The 20,259-nt window shown below is 41.6% G+C and overlaps 1 pseudogene; it reads right to left on the bottom strand.

The window, feature by feature from the left end:
- Positions 1–4,787: 4,787 nt before the first annotated feature.
- Positions 4,788–5,163, bottom strand: LOC122219126 (annotated as a pseudogene).
- Positions 5,164–20,259: the final 15,096 nt, after the last annotated feature.

Here is a 20,259-nt window from a genome sequence, read left to right as displayed (position 1 = left end):
AAGTTTTAAAAGTACCAAATAATCACTACTGAAAGTTTTCTTTCTTATTTAACTTAAAAAAATGTTTTTAGAAAGTAATCTCTGTGTCCAAGATGGGGCTCAAACTCATGACTGCAAGATTAAGAGTTGCATGCCCAACCAACTGAGCCAGCCAGGAGCTCCCTTATTCAACTTTTTTAAAACTCAGTTTAATGAAGGGATTTTTTTTTTTTTTTTTTTTTTTTTTGGTGGGACCACATCATTAATCTTATAGTGAGAGTAGATAGGAAAACAGATTTTCATCAGAGAAATATTTCTTATTCTGTTAAACCAGGGCTACCTATTTTCACCCTGATCTAAAGATATGTGAAAGATTAAAAAAAATTTTTAATGTTTATTTATTTTTGAGAGACACACAGTATGAGTTAAATGATTTCTGTGCATCAAATTAATATATGAAAGTGAATTGAAATAAATCCCTGAGACTGGCAGCATTTACCTCAGTGTTAGGGGGAAATTGGAGAGCCAAGACTCTACACAGAGAGAGAGAGAGAGGGAGACAACGAATCTAAAGCAGGCTCCAGGCTCTGAGCTGTCAGCACAGAGCTCGAGGTGGGGCTCAAACCCACAAACTGTGAGTTCATGACCTGAGCTGATGTTGGACACTTAATCGACTTAGCCACCCAGGTTCCCCTTATGTTTTTTTGAAAAGAAAGATAATGTTCTCTGTTCATTTCATTTAACAAAGTAATTACATTTCCCACTATGAATAATATATAAATTCATATAGACAATTAAAAAGAAAAAACATATGCATATTTTTTTCATTTGAGAGTGAGAGAGTGTGAGTGGGGGAGAGGAGCAGAGGGAGAGAGAGAGAATCTCAAGCAGTCTCCATGTTCAGTGCAGAGCCCCCTTGGGGCTGGATGTCAAACCAAGAGTCAGATGCTCAACTAGCTGAGCCACCCAGGCGCCCCCTGCCCCCCAAAACATATTTGGATGCATTTTCTCCCAATAATTTTTCCATGTTTGGTGGTTGTTTTTGTTTTTGTTTTTTACAATCATGCTCATTTTAAATAAAATTCTTGAGTGTAAAGAGTAAAATCTTGGGAACCAGTCTGATTACTCTCTAAAATGCCTTCTAAGATTTTGAGAAATTTACCCAAGTAAGAAAATTAGGCAGTATAATTAAATGGGCACAGTAACTGGGTCGATTCAGGGTGATAAAATCCTCCACACGGTGAAAATAAAGCCTAGAGTGTTACTCAACAAGCAGAACATAAACTTAGGCAGTTATGGCTGATACACAGAGGTGAAGAAGAACCTAGAAGCCCCACTGGGCCCTTAAAGTGTATCAAAACCAAGAGCGACCCTCGCAAATCTGTGACAGTCAGCAAGATTTCGAGGCAGTAAAGGGAAACATCAGGAGAACAAAGGTATGGTGGAGGAGTTAATGATTTCTGTGCATCAAATTAATATATGAAAGTGAATTGAAATAAATCCCTGAGACTGGCAGCATTTACCTCAGTGTTAGCGGGAAACTGGAGAGCCAAGACTCTACACTGTTCTCCAAATTAAGTTGTTTGTCATGGAAAACAGGCTCTGTTATAAACATGGTCAGTTCTATGCCTTCCTTTGTTGGTGTATGTTGATGTTGACTTGATGTTGAGAATAACCCAAGTACATGTGTGACAGCAAATCTGCTGAAAAAGTAAAGGAAAATTCTGTTTTGATGGCAGTAATCTTCAGAACCCTGCCTCCCCTCCCCGAGTGGACTTTATTAGGGTCACATAGGAGGCAAAACTTTTCCCTTACCCTCTTAGGAACTCCAGCTGGACTTGAGAATTAAGTTGACATATGACAGGTTAAAAAGAAAAGAAACAAATTTTATTTTTATATGTACATAGGAGCTTTCACAGAAAAATGAAGACTCAAAAAAGCAGTAAGGCCTCAGTGTTTATATACTAGATTGACCAAAGAGTAGTAATTATGAAAAAGTAACTAAAATGTATGAGGAGACTAAAGGAGGATAGGGTTACTTTGGTTAAATTTGTTTGTAAAACTTCAACTTGGCCTTGACTCCCTGTCTCTGGTGATGAGAATGTTCTTTTCCTCCAGGTGCAGGGGAGGGTCTGTTACATATGGGAGTTTTATCTCCTGTTTTCAGGAGGAAAAGGGGAAGTCATAGTGCCTTTCTTACACCTGTTGTTTTTCAAGTGCCTTCAGCTCAAAATAGTCAATATGTCAAACTGGCGTATTTTGGGGTGGCATATTCTGAGCCCACTCTAAGCCCTGTGTTACCCTCAGTCTCACTCTGGGGAACCCAGGTGGGCTTTAGAGTTGATGTACAAGGTGATGGTAACAGCCTGTGGTGGGTGTGAGGAAGTCAAAATGTGCATAAGAGTAAAACCGACTCAAAGCTCTACCTTTGTACCAATGGTTGCCAGAGGGGAGGTAGGTGTGGGGGTGGGTGAAATAGGTGAGGGGGATTAAAGAGCACACTTCTCACAATGAGCATGGAGTAATGTGTGGGATTGTTGAATCACCATATTGTACACCTGAAGCTAATATAACACTGGAATCAATACTGGAATTAAAATAAAAAACAATATAAATAAATAAATAAAAGCTCTACCCTTTGCTCCTTTCTCAATTGGTTTTGCCACAGGTTCCTCAAGCACCTGACCTTGGGGGGTCTGAGCCTGGAGGAAGTTCCCCTGGGCTCCACAACTCTGGCCTCTGTTGACAGGCATGGCTATACCTTTGATATATGTGGCCAACAGCACCCATCCTTCCATTACATATAACTTGCCCATTCTCCCTGGTGCAAACTTTATTTACTTCACATCTTAAAAAAAGAAAAAAGACCTCTGTAGGTGTCAAAAATGTTCATAGAAGACAATTTTTCTCCTGACAAACAAAGATACTCCTCTGTAACCATAATACAACTGTCAAAATCAGGAAATTCAGTGATACATTTTGGTGGGAGGAAAATTTTCTTCTACCATTTTATATTTGAATGGGGGGCTGTGAATTAACTGACATTAGATTAACAGGAGAAAAGTTTGTGCATGTGGAAGCTTTCAGATGAAGAGACAACCTGGACAGCTAAAGGAAGGGGTTTATACATCAACTTAATAAGGGAGCAGGTAGAGGTGATTAGGGCTTCAAAGGATGGAAGGTTGGGATGAAGCTTGTTTACACAATTTTTTGGAATGTCCTGGTCCCCAAGGTCATGCTTCCCTGATTGGAGAACTCCCTGGAGGAGGTAGCTGACTCTCACAAAGCTCTACTGTAGTCAGATATGGGAAGTTCACATAGGAATTCTTTGCATTTGCTGTTGCAGATGTTTCCACTTTGAAGTAATCTTCATATCATTCACGTGTGCAGTCAGTCCTATCATTAGTCACCTAGTCCACAGTCCCTATTCATGTTTTGTCAACTGTTTAGTATCCTGTAGAGAAAAATGATCCAATCCAGGGTCACCTTGCATTTAGTTGTCATATCTCTTTGGTTTTCTTCAACCTAGAAGAATTCCTCAGGAACTCTTTTAGGGTCTTGGCATCTTTGAAGATGATAGGCCAGTTATTTTGGCAAAATGTAGTTACAGTGTTTTTTAAAATATATTCCTTCATCTGTAAGGGAGGAAAGAAGATCCTTGCTACTCTAGCCTTTTAAATTCTTGTCTGGGACCCTTGTAACAAAAAGCAGATTAACAGGAGAAAAACAAAAGCTCATTACCATGTATATCTCATATATACATGGGAGAAACTCAGAGTAACTCGAGGAGGTGGCTTAGAACTCTGGCTCTTGTAGCATCTTCAACAAAGAGCAATACATTTGTGGAGAAATTATAGGATGAAAGGAAGTAGTTTTAGGTCTCCAAGGGTGACAAACTGTGGGAAGATAAATATAAGGCAGGAAACTAATGAAAGAAGGTTTGCTTATGGATTCTTCTGATGTCATCTGATAAAAGTCTGTCTCCAAAGAAGAATAATTTATATCCTGCCTTTAGGCAGGGTAGGGGGAGGGAAGAGAGACCTTTTCCTTCATTTGCTTCTTGTTTTAAAAATTTTTAAACGTTTACTTATTTTCAAGAGAGACAGAATGTGAGAAGGGGAGGGGCAGAGAGAGAGGGAGACACAGATCCTAAGCAGGATCAAGCTGTCAGCACAGAGCCTGACACAGGGCTCAAACTCAGGAACCAGGAGATGATGACCTGAGCCGAAATCGGACACTTAACTGACTAAGCCACCCAGGCACCCCTGCATTTGCTACTTATTAATTGCTTTCACCTGAAAATAATTTTTATGTCAAAAAGGCATATTTGGGGGTAATTTATTCTGGTTTTCTTCAACCCATTAATTAATTCATTTGGGATAAGTAATTGATCAGCTACTACGGGCTGAGCCTTGTCAGGCATTGGGATACATACAGTGCACTAGATAGATGTGGCTCTTTCCTTGGGAGAGGCCCTTTAGCCCCTGAAGTGGTTAAGAAGACAGGTTTTATATTCAGGATATCTGGGTTCAGGTCCAGCTCTGCTACTTACTTCCATTAGAATCTTGGGCTTGTTACTTAACCTTTACATACCTCACAAAAAGAGGGAAGGTGAATAAAAATACCTATCACATAAGACAGACATTTGCTTGAAGTGAATTAATAATGGTATCTCAGTATATATTAATAATCTGCATCTGAAAATTAGATTTTCTGTGTGAAGATGCTAACTGGGTTCTGTTTCTTATGTATGTATGTATTTATTTATTTATTTATGCAGTTTTATACCTTCATTTGACAATCAGCAATTAGTTCTCATCCATGTTAACAGTCTGTAGATTTTTGAAAGTGGTGACAGCTACATAGGTAACCAACATATAGAGCTTGTTTGGTGAATCTTCATCCTCCTTATGTTTTTCTGGACAACCGCACTTGCATATGGTGTGGAACATTCCTTACTCCTTTGGCCTAGACAGCTTTGTTGAGCCTAGTGTCAATGCACACATCTGGAGTTCCCATCTCCTTTACAGCAAATTTCTCGATCTCTTTGAGTGCCCGAGGGGCACGCTTCTTGAAACCCACTCCATGAATGCGCTTGTGAATGTTGATGGTGTATTTGCTGGCCACTACCTCATTGATGACAGAATAGCCCTTCTTCTCGCCCCCCTTCTTCGCAGGAGCCATTCTGCTGGGCTGGGGTTGGAAAGGAAGAGCTCACATTATTTTAAAAGGAAAAAATATGTATAATATATTACATTTCAACCCAGAATCCCAACCAATTTCCTAACGCACAACTAAAGTATACTAAAACACTGGAAGCGATCAGGATATACCTCCCCGCAAAATGTCACTTTGGCATAGGAATTATTTTGAACAAAGTCATCTGAGTTCCTAAGCAGTCTTATCTGCCTAAAAGGTGAGCCTTAAAAAAGAGCTTGACTGTTATAAATGCACCCCCCACCCTCCAGCAGCAACTCTAATCTTCTCTTCTTGGAGTTGAAAAGTCAGAAGTTGCATGATACCCAGATAGACATTGTCACAAACTATCATATCTTCCATCTATTTTTCTAAAGGCACATTTATTTTTCAAAAAATTCATTTGCATAAGTGCCCTTTATGCCCTCTTTCTAAGAAGTCATTTGCTCTCCTGGAAGTGTTGCTCTGCTCCTCCCCCTCCCCTAGTAAGATGATATATAAACTCTATGTTCTGTCTACTTGAGTCTCATTTTTCAGTGAAAAATAAATATACAGGAATAAAAATCTGTCTTTTCTCTTGCTAATTTGTCTTTTGTCAGTTTAATTTGCAGGTCTCTAAGACAGAACCTAAGAGGATAGAAAAAAAGGTTTTTTTCCTTAACACATCTATGTAACACATTTATGCAAAATGTTTAAAATATTGATCACCAAAAAATTTAAAACAGTTGTTTTATGTACAGCAACATCTTTTCCATTGTAGTTATTATTTTTATCCTTGTAATTGCTTATCTACCATTCTCTTTAAAACTTTCTGAACTTTTCTGGTACTCATTGTACAGCTCTCAGCAAAAACAATGGCTCAATATGGAAAGCACCGGTAAATGCATTCAGGACAATTGCCAGTGACAGAGCATGACTCACTCTGAGCGTGACACTCTGAGGTCATTCTGAGCATCAGCAACATCCAAGACTACACCCCCTCTGTGGATACTCACTGTGCTTTTCAAAACGTCTATGATTGTTGCTGCTGTTTTACCCCTTGAATTTGGAAAGAAACTGGAAACCTTTCCCCCCACATTGTTTGGCTAAACTATATTGGACTTTTGGAGACATAAATATAAAAATTTTCCATCAGCTTAAAACAAACTCTGTATTGAGAGATACATACATTCTGTGATGTTTGGGTATCAAAAAACAAAAGGTGTTGTTTCGGGAGATATTTGGCAGGCTATGCTTGCACATATAAAGCAATTAAGGTAGACTGTGGCACAAAGAAAGTATTAGCTATTATCATTTTACCTCTCTAAACACAGCGTTCTAGTGGGGAAGGCAGGCAAGTAAACACACGATGGACAAAATTACTGCAGACTGTGACAAGTTTTCTGAGGAGATTGAATACCATGCTAGAGAATAATGAGGGAAGGACCTTCTTCATGAAGGTGGTCAGAGTAGTCCTCCTTGGAGAAGTGACAACTAAAAGTAAACCTGAGGGATTAGAAGAAGCCAGCCATGAGGGCAGCCAGGGTGAAGCATTCCAGGTAGAGGCAAGAGCAAATCCCAAGGCAAAGGTGAGACAGAGCTGCTGGAAGGACTGTCACTGGAGTAGGAACAAGTCTATACAATGAAGCCAGAGAGATGGGCAGACCGAGGTCATGTAGAATCTTGGAGACCATAGTAGAGTTTGGATCGTATTTTAAGCAATAAGAAACTATTATAAATTTTAAGTGGAAGGATGAAATGATCTGATTTATGTTTTTAGATCACTTTGCTGAGGAGATTGGGGTAATAGAAATTTCAACTGGAAGCTGGGACACCAGTTCAGAAGCTACTCATTAATTCAGGTAAGAGATGAGATGACATTGAAGATGGATAGGAGAGGTCAGAGATGAGGATTATTTTGGAAGAAGAATTATTGGACTTGCTGTCGGGTGAAGGAAACAGATGACTCAGGCGTTACACTCAGATTTCTGGCTTTGATAAGTGGGTAGATGGTGGTGCTATTGATATAGAGGGAGAGAAAACTAGATACCAGAATGTTTACAAAGTCATCGCTAAAGTTTGGGCATGTACACACACACACACACACACACACACACACACACGGAAAACTGTGTTCCCCATGTCTTTTGGGAAGTGTCATTATTTATAAATGGCAGCATGCTGCAAAATGACAAAATGGTGTAGAGGTTCCATACAACATGGTATAAGAGAAGACTGAATTGTGACGATTTCCTTCAGGCCCTTTTGACATCACCTAGTGATTTTTATTTTGGTTCTTCCTTATAGTACTGGTTGTAATATATGGCTTTTTGTTTGTTTTGCCTTACTGGCTGGAAGCATGAAACTTGCAAATATTCTGGTTGTATAAACCAAACATGAGAGAGGTCTGCCATTATTCCCCAGGAGGCCACAGATGCGGTATGCCCATTCTATCACTTTTTGGACATTAAACAGAGTAATGGCAATTATTTACAAATGACCTTTCTGAAGAGGGTAAGTGTAGGATAATTAAGGATGAATGGTCCAATAAAAATTGTAGACCACTATTGAAGGGTAGCAGAATATGCCATCCCAAAATGCACTACTTCGGAATAAGAGTTATTTTGAGCTGAAGGCAATTGAGAAAAGGCAGATACAAGAAAAGCTCTCTGCCCTCCCCATATTTACCTAAAAGCAGGACATAAATTTGTAGAGGTGCCCCCTGTTCCCCTCTCTATCGAGGACAGAAGTTAATCACTGGAGACAACTCTAGACCCTTATTAGCCCAGAGATGGCACCAGAGGCATCTACATAACAAATTTTAGTAACTAGCCTTTATCTTCCATTAGTTTCTTAATATTTGCCTTTGCACAATTTGCTGTCCTAGCAACTTAAAATCCTGTTCCTTTGTCTTGTCACTTCTCTAAAAATTCTTTGTTCTTCTGCTAAGAGGTATATAGGCCCGAGTTCTAACTACCTCTTTGAGTTACTCCTCTCTGAGTGCTCCCATGCATATGCACAATGCACATGTTAATAAACTCCTGTTTTCTTTTCCTCTTGCTAACCTCATCTTTTGTCAATCTAACTTATAGGACCCCAGCCAGGGATCCTAGGAGGGTGGAGGGAAAAATGTTTCTCCCTTCCCTACCTGACAAAGAGCAGAAAGTGTATATGGAGGGCCCCAGGAATAGGGCAGTAGTTCTGGTATGGAGAGGACAGAGGGATGCCTGCCTCATTTCCTAGTTGTGCTAGTTTAGCCAGGCCACAGGCTTCAGCGAGCCCTGGTTTCTCCATCTGTGAAATGTTGCTTTGGGAGATAGGGAAGTAGAACAAGACTTAACTAAGGTCGAATATGGTAGTGGAATATCCTAGACTGTGTTATAGAAACAACCCCTGAAATTCCATGGCTTCAGTGGGTTGGCACAACCGAACTAGATTCAAATGTGGGTCATTGGGAGTTATCTTTCCAGAGACCATGGGATCCGTATTTCCATTGTTTTGTGATGCAGCTTCAACAGGCAGCCTCCAAAATTGTTGAAGACAGGAAAAAGAGGGTGTAGAACTGCGTGATATTTTTTAATGTTCAGACCTGGGAGTGGCTTATGTCATTTCCACCCATTCCCCCACTGGCCAGTACGGAGTCATAGAGTCCCAGTAAAATTGCAAGGTAAGCTGGAAAATGTAGTGCTCAGTAAAAGAAAAATAAAATAAAATAAATTTTTTAATGAAAAATTGGAGAAAAGAGAAAAATAAAATAAAAATTTTTAAATGAAATAATGGCATTGTCTCTGTTACATTTAGGTGAATGTGTTTTATAAAATACTATCTCTAGCTTTTGTCTGGTGATGATGCTTGAAATGACTAAGTCAGGAAAAGAAGTTAGTAATTAAAGGTATACATCAGGGATGCCTGGGTGGCTCAGTCAGTTAAGCGGCCGACTTTAGCTCGGGTCATGATCTCACGGTCCGTGAGTTCGAGCCCCATGTTGGGCTTTGGGCTGACAGCTCAGAGCCTGGAGCCTGCTTCCAATTCTGTGTCTCCTTCTTTCTCTGCCCCTCCCCCGTTCATGCTCTGTCTCTCTCTGTCTCAAAAATAAAGAAACGTTAAAAAAAATTAAAAAAAAAAAAGGTACACATGAGCCACAGATGGATCCCCACCCCCCATCTCTGAATAACAGGGAAATTATTGCTCTTTTCAGAGGGCACAGAAAAGGGGCTTGGGGAGTGAGAGTGAGAAGGGCAGTAGATGATGGATGGATGAGAGACTGGGGATTGGTAAGAGGAAACGTCTTAGTTGGTAAAGTTCATAATTGTGATGAAAGTGTAGCTGGAGGAAAAAGTTTTATGCCCAAACCAAAAGCAAATGCCATCTTTAAGAGTTGAAGGTTTTGTAGCCAATGGAAAGGTAAAGTTTACGGTGTTCATCTGAGGGCAAGAAGTTCCAAAATGAAGATCTTTTCTGCAAATAAGAAGGAAGAGCTATCGCTGGAAAGCATTTCCAAGTTAAATGCTAAGGACAGAAGGCAGCAATAAATGGGGATTTGTAGGGTGATTTATGCAGGATTGAAAAATTAAACCATGTCTCATCTTCTGGTGTTCAAAGACATGGGACATACACTTTGGGGATCAGAGTTCTGCTGAGAGATGTGTCATCTTTCTAAGACAAAACTATCTCAGCAAGAAGTCTTTAAGAAGGGGGAAATGGGGGTGGGGGTGCCGCCTGGTGGCCCAGTAGGTGGAATGTGTGACTCTTGATCTTGGGGTTGTGAATTGGAGCCCAACACTGGCACGTAGATAACTTAAAAATAAAATCTTTTTGGGGCACCCAGGTGGCTCAGTCAGTTAAACCTACCACCCTTGCTTTCGGCTTAGGTCATGTCTCACTGTTCGTGAGTTCAAGCCCTGCACTGGGCTCTGCACTGACAGTGAGGAGCCTGCTTGGGATCCTCTCTCTCGCTCTCTCTGCCCCTCCCCTGCTCATGCTCTCTCTCTCTCTCTCAAAATAGATAAATAAAACTTTAAAAAAATTTTTTAAAGGGAGAAATCAGGGTCCTTATGTAGGGAAGGAAAAATAATTTTCCTTCTATCCTCCTTAGTTCTCAGCTGAGGCCGTATAACACAGTCTTTTTTTTTTTTTTTTTTCCCTCCCCCCCTTTTTTTTTTTTTTTTTTTTTTTTTAACACAGTCTTAATAAGAGAAAAACAGAAGTTTGGATAGGTGGGACACACCAACAGAAAAATGAGGAACTCACTGAGTAGAACTCCAGTTTATTTTTTTTAAGTTTATTTATTTGAAAAAGAGAGAGTGCACATGCATGTGGGGGAGGGGCAGGAAGAGAAGGGGAGAGAGAGAGAAAGAGAGAGAGAGAGAGAGAGAGAAAGAGAATTGAAAGCAGGCTCCTCATTGCCAGCATAGAGCCTGACATGGGCTGGAAACCACAAACCCGGGAGATCTTGACTTGAGCCGAAATCAAGAGTGGGACGCCTAGAACTGAGCCACCCAGGCACCCCGGGGCCAGAGATTCTTGATGATTGCTTTCTTCACTGATGTAGCCCAAGTACCTAGTAGATGCACAAAAACATTTGTGCAGTTGAATGAATCACACAAATTACTAACTAGCTCCTATTGGGTTAATTGGCCTAGGGGTTTGTTTTTCTCTAAAACAACTGCTGTGAACAGACATGGCTTCTGTTGCCCTAAAAGATGGGGGAGGGGGTGCAGCAGGGCAAACCAAAATTAGGGGGAAAATCAGTGTGGACGTTTAAAGGGTCTTTTTGTGTTGCTGATTTTGTATTGCAGGCTTCGACCAATAGTGATAGCATTATTTAAACCATAATTTTTAGTTTTTAAAATCATTCCTTTGGAATGTTTTTCTTTCCTTCTAGAACAAGCGAACCCTGTAAAGAACATAAGCTTCAGGTTCAGCTTAAGCGAAAACCTGTAGGTGGAGATAAAGTAGAAACCAGCACCTCCATTGGATCTTTCACTACCTGATCTGTTTGAAGAGCAGACATGTTTGGACAGTGGTACTTAATGAGATCATTTCTGTTACTGTTTGTGAAGGGCTCAGCTTTGCCTTGTTCTCCTCTGGGCCTTAAGAACTTGGACATTTTAGAATGCTTTTTAAAATTAAATACAGGTTTTCCGTTGCTTTGATGCAGTACAAGGGGACAGCAAAAAAGCCCACTGAAATTACTTTTAGAACTATACCTGAGCAGGGACATCTGGGTGGCTCAGTCGGTCGAGCGTCTGACTTCGGCTTAGGTCACGATCTCACTCTTCGAGCCCCTTGTCGACTCTGCTGACAGCTCAGAGCCTGGAGACCACTTCCGATTCTGTGTCTCCCTCTCTCTCTGCCCCTCCCCTGCTCGCACTCTGTCTCTCTCTCTCTCTCAAAAATAAATACACATTAGAAAAAAACTATACGTGAACAGTTACTGAATCCTTGTGAAAACACAAATATATATTGAGAGTCGACATTTTATACAAATTACATTTTATACAACATTACATTTTTAAAAACTTGAGGTATAGGTGACATACAGTTTTATATTCGTTTCAGGTGTACAACATAGTGATTTGACATTTGTATACATTACGGAAGGCTTCCCATAAAATTACATTTTGATGATGTGGTGGGGCTGGTGGCTGTTTTGAAACATTATCTCTGTTCTAGAAACGAACGCTCAAATTCTCACTTTTGCTCCACTGGCTACCAAGCATTGGAGGCATGTAGGGTGGGATTTGCATCTGTTTAGCAACAAATTTCTCAGCATGAAAAAGAACCCTTTTATGCTTAAGTACAGGTGTGGTGGACACTTTTGCCTCATTCAGTTCCATTGCAGAAGATCTGAGGGGAGTTAGCTAAGAAATACGTTCTGGGCACAGTGGTCTGGTGCCTCCGGCTCTAAGCTCTTGAGCCACCTGTCTTTGCTGTTTAGGGCTTAGCTAATAAGCCCACGCTCTACGTTGGGCATTATATCAAAATTAATTGCACTGCTAGGCTCTAGGCATTAATTTTAGTATATTCAAACTCTGTAAGAGCAGTGGGACATTTATTTACAATTTGGCTTCAACTTGTAATTCTTTACCCAATAACGTTGGTAGATTAGCCCCCTGCTGCTGCTTTATTAGAATGTCAGCTGAAATTGCTCCTCCTCTACATAATTACTTTGTCACAACAATCGGAATTTTAGTGAGCAAATTGATAAAAATGAGAATGAGGTCTTTCATCTTATGCTGAGTCTGATTATTTTGCTCCTCAGCTTTGTGTAGAAGTGCCTTTTTCTTCAACAGTGCTGGTGGTAGTCATAAATATACGGTGGGCCCTTGAACAACCTGGGTTTGAACTGCATGGGTCCACTCGGATGCACGGATGTTTTTCGATAAATACAGTACTGTAAATGTACTTTCTTAAAGTTTATTTTTAGTTTTTTAATGTTTATTTTTTGAGACACACACACACACACACACACACACACACACACACAGTGTGAGCAGGGGAGGAGCAGAGAGAGAGAGAGGGAGACACAGAATCCGAAGTGGGCTGTCAGCACAGAGCCCGACACGGTGCTGGAACCCACAAACCGCGAGATCATGACCTGAACCCAAGTTGGACACTTAACCGACTGAGCCACCCGGGCGCCCCCGTACTTCCTTTTTTTAAAATGAATTTCTTAATAAATTTTCTTTCCATAACATTTGTTTAAAGTTTATTTTGAGAGAGGGGGTGAATGGAATGGGGGAGGGGGAGAGAGAGAGAATCCCAAGTAGGCTCTGCGGAATGCAAAGCCTGAGGCAGGGCTGGAACTCACAAGATCGTGACCTGAGCCGAAATCAAGAGTCAGACACTTAACTGACTGAAACACTGAGGCGCCCTCACAACATTTCTAACAAAATGTGCAGTTCATGTGACCAGTAGGGCTTCCCGTCAGCAGAAGGCTATTCGTGGTTAAGTTTGAGGGGGGGAGTCAAGAGTTCTGTGTGGATTTTTGACTGTGTGGGGTTTGGTGCCCCTACCCGCACATTGTTCAAGTCCTGTGTTTTGTAACTCTGGGAACAAGCTTAAGGGTTTTTCCTTGAGAGGAGAGACCTAGGGTTAACCTGGGGTTTGATGTGAGGGTTCTCTTGCCTTCTGACTTGAATCAGCTGAGTCTCTTTCAGCACCAGTAACAGATCCCTCAGACTAGAAGTCTCCTGACCTGTTTCGCTCAGAATTTAGGCAGGGCAGTACTTGAACCAACCTGTTTGTCCAGACAGAGGATTATTTCTGAAAGGACCTCCAAGGAAAGGAATAGCCACTTTTTCTTGGGTCACACGTTCCTGTGCTAATATCGACTGCAGTGGATGTTCAGACTCTCAGATACGAGAGGGCCATCTCTTCCTTTCTATCTGGGCTGGCTGAGAGGACTGGAGGGCCAGGTGGCTCACGGCTCCAGTGACAGGAAACTGTCAGTCCACGCGGGGAGAACTGTGAACAGGGTAAGAGAAGGAGGGGGTGGGGGGAGGCAGAGTCAAATTAACATGAAAAGCAATTTAAAGGTTAAGTCTTGCCCCAAAAAACAAATTACAGTTTTTAAGATCCAGTGGAAAGTTCGGGTTTCCCAATCCTGGAGATGTCGAAAAACATACCTTTTAAAAATTTCAAATTTTAAATGGCAAAGGAGCCAGAAATGTGACAATTCAGGAGTATTTATTATTAATAGATACAAGCGTTTTGTTTCTACAGATTTGTCAGCTACCTGAAAGAAGTATTCGGTAACCGGCAAAGAAAAATCTACCGGGGTTTGAGATACCCTTCCCTTTTCAGCCACCACCATGCTAAATATCATGTCACTATAATACATTTATCTAGTTTATGGTAGAAAAGGAAGGGCAGACCACGGGAAAAAAAAAAAGGCAAAGAATTAATGATGTCTGTCCCTATGTGGTCTCCTTCAGCGCTCTTTGATGATCCCAGGACTGGGCTGTCCCATTCTTGGGTTTTGGGTAGTTGTCCAACAGGACCCAGGGCATAGCTGCGCCTTCTTATCTGGGATCATTAAAGTCAGCCCAGCTGAGGCAGAGAGAGAGGGAGAAAGAGATTTTGGAAAGGATAAATGATTTGATATACAAATATAAAAGTGATGAAGTAATCATCATAAGAAACGCAGTATTTTTAACGTTCCAACATTTGCTTTATAATTTACTTTTAATTTAATGTAATTTTGAATTTTGTGGGTGGGGACAGTTCACCTTTTATATAACCTTCTAGGTCTTGCCCGATCCATGGCCCAATCAGACGGGATCCCTTACAGCTGATATTACAGGTGCCGCCTGACAGACTAAAAGGGGTTATTCTGTTCCACTGTGCCTGAAAGAGGCTCAACCGGTCGAGAGAGAGAGAGAGAGAGAGAGAGAGAGAGAGAGAGATCAAACACAATTCCTGGGACCTATATTTGGCAACAGTGAGAAGCCAACAAATGGGTAAAACCTACCTGACAAGTTCATCCTGTTTCCACAGGGTAATCAGGGCAATTGTGAGACTGAAGTTTAGAGGAGATATTTCAGACTTCAGACTTCCCTTCCGGAATCACCACTTCTTGGGCTTCCTGTACTTACATTACTTTGCTGGTCTTTCTGAACCGTTCGTGCTTATTTATTTGTGCAAGAGGGTGCAGGTGATCCTGCCCGCACGGCCTCTTCTGGTGGTCTGGGCTGTGCTGGGTGACCCCATCCATGTCTCTGATATAGTCCAGAGCTGAGCCAATGTGGGAAATGATGACTCATCGGTAAAATGTAACCATATTACTCTTTAACTCTTAGGTTTGATTCCTTAATTCTTTCTGTGTGTGGTGTTCATGGGCTGATGAGAATCAGCTGGTCCCTCTGCTTATCAGGCACAGCATTTGCCGAGGACGGAAGGGTGACTGGGCACTTCCGTCCACACCACTGTGCTTGGCGCTCTCTTTCTGTGAATTTAAATCGCTTTATAGCCGCTAGATTCTCTCATGACGCTTTATTTTAGGCTCTGCAAGTGCAGAGGCAGCTTTTCTTTCCCAGACCCACTGCTGTAGCCGTTAGTAGCTGATTCTCCTTAGGACTTGAATTGTCAGATTGCTTTGGGACTTTTGGGTTTGTCTGGCTTCCTTCCTAGTGCCTTGAGAGTTTTGATATAGAAATTTCCTTTTCCTCAGTTTTCAGACAGAGAAGACTTTCAAGGAAACAAGGAAAGGATAGAAAACATGCTGATTTAGAAAAATTGGTGGATTTTCTTAGAGAATGAGAAGACAAACCACAGGCTAGGAGAAAATATTTGCAAAAGACACATCTGATAAAGGACTGGTATTCAAAATATAGACGGAACTCTTAATACTCATCAATAAAGAAACAAGTAAAAAATGGGCAAAAAATCTAAACAGACACCTCACCAAAGAAGATGAATAGATGGCAAATTATTATGTGAACAGATACTCCACATCATGAATCATTAGGGAATTGCAAACTAAAACAACAATGAGATACCACTGCACAGCTGTTGGAATAGTTAAAATCCAAACACTGACGATATCAAATGCCGACCAGGATGTGAGGCAGAAGGAACTCTCATTCATTGCTGGTGGGAATACAAAATGGTATAGCCACTTTGGAAGACAAGTTGGCCGTTTCTTATTAAAACTAAACACACTCTTACCATATGATCCGGCAGTCACACTTCTCACGATGAAAAGTTATGTCCACCAAAAAAACCTGCACATAGATATTTATAGCAGCTTTTTTCATAGTTGTCAAAACTTGGAAGCAACCAAGATCTCCTTCTGTAGGTGAATGTATAAATAAGCTGTGGGACATCCAGCTGATAGAATAGTATTCAGCACTAAAAAGAAATGAGCTATCAAACCGTGTAAAGAGGGGCACCTGGCTGGCCCAGTCAGAAGAGCGTGCTACTCTTGATCTTGGGGTCGTGAGTTCGAGACCTACATTGGGTGTAGAGATTATTAAAAGAAAAGCATGACAAGGCAGAGAGGAAGCTTAAATGTACATTGGTAGGTGAAAGAAACCAATGTGAAGAGTCTATGTGCTGTGTGATTCCAACTATGTAACATTCTGGAAAAGGCAAAATTATGGAGATACGAAACAGATCAGTGGTTGCCAGGGTTTGGGGGAGGAACTGGTGAACAGGTAGACCACAGAGGATTTTTAGGGCAGTGAAACTACTCTGTATGGTATTGTGACGTTGGATAGGTGTCATTATATGTTTGTCAAAACCGATAGTATATACAACACAAAGAATGAATCCTAGTGTAAACTATGGGCTTTTGGTGAGAACAATGTATCGATATTGGCTCATCAGCTGTAACCAGGGTGCCACACTCATGCAAGATGTTGCAAATAGGTGGACTGGGATGGGGGGAGGGGATATATGGGAACTCTACACTCTTGCCTCAATTTTTCTGCAGATGTAAAACTTAAAAAAAAACAATGTTCATTTAAAAGAAAACAAGATGGATCAGAAAAGTGTGTGGGAAGAAGGATGTCGTTAGGGGGTCAAGAAAAGTATGGTCAACACTGATCTGAGTTTTGGGCGGACTTCTGATGTGTTTTTACCACCAGGAGTCTAACTGGTGGATTGAAGTTACTGGCCAATTGAACAGCACACTGCTGTTCACCATCTCAGAACTACTAATGCTATCGCCGACTGCATCTCGGGGAGGTAAGGGGAAAAGAAAAGGACTTTGTAACTGAGTTTAAAGGCAAGAAATAGAAAAGTGCAGAGACTTTTATGGCCAGTAACATTTGAAAAGCTCTTCGAATAAACCGTCTCAAGTTTTGGACTTACAGCAACCTTGAAAGACGGTGATTATGAGCTTTGATGTGGTAGTTTGTGCTGTGTGCACAATACTTACCGTGTGTGTGTGTGCACGCACGTGCGTGGTAGGAGAGACTGCCTGCCTGAGAGCCAGAGAGACCAAAAGGAAGCAAGGAGAAATCTTCATGTTCTGTAATTTCTTGTAGCAGCAGAGTCCAACCTGATCTGGTTTTTCTTTTATATTTATTTCATGCAACTACGTACATTTCTTAATCAATATGCCTTTGTACTTACATTCCTTGAGGCCAGTTCCTGCTTCTTCCTTTTTCCACCCTGCCACATTTGTTTTGAAAGAAAGTGTTGTTAAGACATTCAAAATCTCTCCTTGGTTGTCACATTCCTGTTACGTTGTTTATTAAAATTTGTTCCTTCCCTCTTAACAATGTATCTATCCTCTCTAGGATAGATGGCATCCACTTTGTCCTCTGTCCTTGCTCATCACTGGTTTGGAAACACAGCTCTTGGTGTTTAATTAGCCTCAGTTTGAGATGACCCAAATTTCTTAAGGGGATTCACAACAATAGAGTGATCCATTTCAAAACTTCGTACTTGACAGTTTTAGAAGGCAAACACTACTTTCTGAACAGAGAGCACATTGTCTTACATTCTCTTATGAAGAACCAGGAGGCTAGGGAAGACCTGTTTCTTATCCCAGCCAAACGTCCGACCTTGAGAAAATTACTCAACCTGTCTGAGCCTCAAGGGCTTTATACGAAAGTTAAAGATATTTTTTCCTGCCGAAAGGCAGGGGACAAGACATTTGTTTTCCCGAGGTCTTGTCCCAATTTAAGGTTCTGTGAGTATTAGAACACAAGAAACACTATTCACCTGCACTCACAGAGGTTCAACTTTTCCAAGATGAGTGGGTCATATATCCCTTGAATACCCCACAGCACATAGCATGCTATTAGTAATCTTAACAGCTACCTTTCACTGAAACAATTTATCAGCCGCTTATCTGCCTGGGGACTCAATCTTGTTGAGCAGTGGTTATTCTGGGGATAGAAAGAGGAAGTGGGTGCCAGCAGCCCACCCAGAGACTCCAGCTTCTGAGCAAGCACTAGCCCGGGTAAGCGCTTTCCTCCGCAGGGGCTGAAGGAGAGTCGGGGGTAAAGTCTTGGAGATCTTTATCTCTCCTTCTGCCACCCCTCTGAGTCCACACATACATAGTTTCAGGGCAAAGGCAGCGTGACCCGGAAAATGAAGTGTCATCGGAAAAAAAAAATTGAGTATTCACATTTCCTCTAACCTTCAAAGCTGAGCTGCTGGGCTGCGATGGGCTGCTTGGGTTACTGGTGGAGAGAAGCATCAGGTTGTTATTCACATGTGAGTGAAAAAAGCAAGTAAGAAGTGGAAGCAGGGGTAAAGCAGGAGCCTGGGGGGAGTAGTTTGGGGGAGCAGCTGCATTCATGATAGGCGTTGGGGAGAGTGTTGTCAGAATAGGATCTGAGGGTGTTTTCCTATGTGTTGACTAAGGACGATTCCTCTTACCAAGCTGCACCCCCCACCCCCTGCCTGCAGGAAATTCAAAATTATTCTTTAAGGTGTTTTACATTCAGCTTTTTTTTTCACTGCTACCTGGTGCTGAGATGAGCCTACAGGCCTGGGTTTAGGTTAAGTTGGTAAGAGAAAGGGCACCTGGGTGGCCCAGTCAGTTAAGCATCCGACTCTTGGTTTCGGCTCAGGTCATGATCTCATCGGGTTTGGTGCTGACAGTGCAGAGCCTGCTTGGGATTCTCTCTCTCTCCCTCTCTCCCTGCCCCTCCCCTGCTCCCTCTCTCGGTCTCTCTCAAAATAAATTAAAAACTTAAAAAAAGAAAAAAAAAAGATTGACAGGAGAAGCTTTTCTCTGGAACCAGAAGCACGCAGCTCTTCAGAAGCCTCCAGTTTTCCAAAGATCTTGCTGATGGGAAGAAGGATTATGCATAGAGATGGGCAATGAGTTAATGGACTTGCCATGAAGTCTTGCTGAATGTTTGAAATGCGGACCCAGAAGGTCTTCCCTAATAAACACAATGCACACCTCTAATGGCTAAGAGTTTACAAAGCACTTTGCCATCCATTGCTTCGCCTTTATTCCTGTGCTAACTTACTGAACCAGGTCTGATAGACTGGTGTGATCCCTACTTAGTAGAGAGGAAACCAAGATCAGTGACCTGCCAACCTCCCAGAAGCCGAGGAGGGCAGGCTCTATGCAAGAATCTGGCTCATCTTACTCAATTCGTCTTCATCCTTCTGGGCTCCTTGCGTTCCCAATCTGATCGCTCCCAGCAACACCCTCTCCCCTCTGGTTCTACCTCCCTTACCCCTCTCGTTCCCCTTAGCATCCTAGACTTGAATATGAAATTTGAGTTTTTCAGGTTGAGGTGCAGCAGAAAAAACATCACTGCTACAAAGCCCAAGCGACTTTTGGGATTTTGTATATAATCTATTGAGAGACACATAGCCTATTATTATTTACAAGACCTGTGCTTAATAGATTCCGGGAGATATGACTTTCCTATACATGATAGAATCCAGGAAATAAACCACAAGATAAATACTTCACCCATCTCCCTGTGCCATGCCTGATGATCAAGCCATCAGCGCAAAGTAGTTGGAGACGAGGGATTAGTTAGCTGAATGCGTAGAATGTTATCTTGACATTTCTTCCTAACTATATAAAATGAAATGCTTCATAACTGTAAAGGCATAATTGGAACTCCCCAAGCACGTTCAAGGTAAATGTTTGGTGCAGTTCCATTTAGTATTTCTGTCAGCAACTTAAAGAGTAATGTGGAAGGAGTGTTCACAGATTGTTCTGATAACAAAAGCTGGGAAGGATGGCTAATACGCTGTGTGTGGTCAGAGAGGGGAAGCAGGCGTGCCAGGAAGGGCAGCCTCAATACAGGAGAGCTGATGCACAGGGGCACATGCACCCCACTGTTTATAGCAGCACTTTCAACAATAGCCAAATTATGGAAAGAGCCTAAATGTCCATCAACTGACGAATGGGTAAAGAAAATGTGGTATATATATACAATGGAATACTACTCGGTGATGAAAAAGAATGAAATCTTGCCATTTGCAACAACATGGATGGAACTCGAGGGCTATTATGCTAAGTGAAATAAGTCAGTCAGCAAAAGACAGATATCATGTTTTCACTCATATGCGGAATTTGAGAAACCTAACAGAAGACCATAGGGTAAGGGGAGGAAAAATAAGTTACAGAGAGAGAGGCAAACCATAAGAGACTCTTAAATGCAGAGAAAAAAC

Source organism: Panthera leo, chromosome B2 (genome assembly GCF_018350215.1).
Source record: "Panthera leo isolate Ple1 chromosome B2, P.leo_Ple1_pat1.1, whole genome shotgun sequence".
In the NCBI taxonomy this organism is placed as follows: Eukaryota; Metazoa; Chordata; class Mammalia; order Carnivora; family Felidae; genus Panthera; species Panthera leo.
This window is presented reverse-complemented; position numbering and strand designations above follow the sequence as displayed.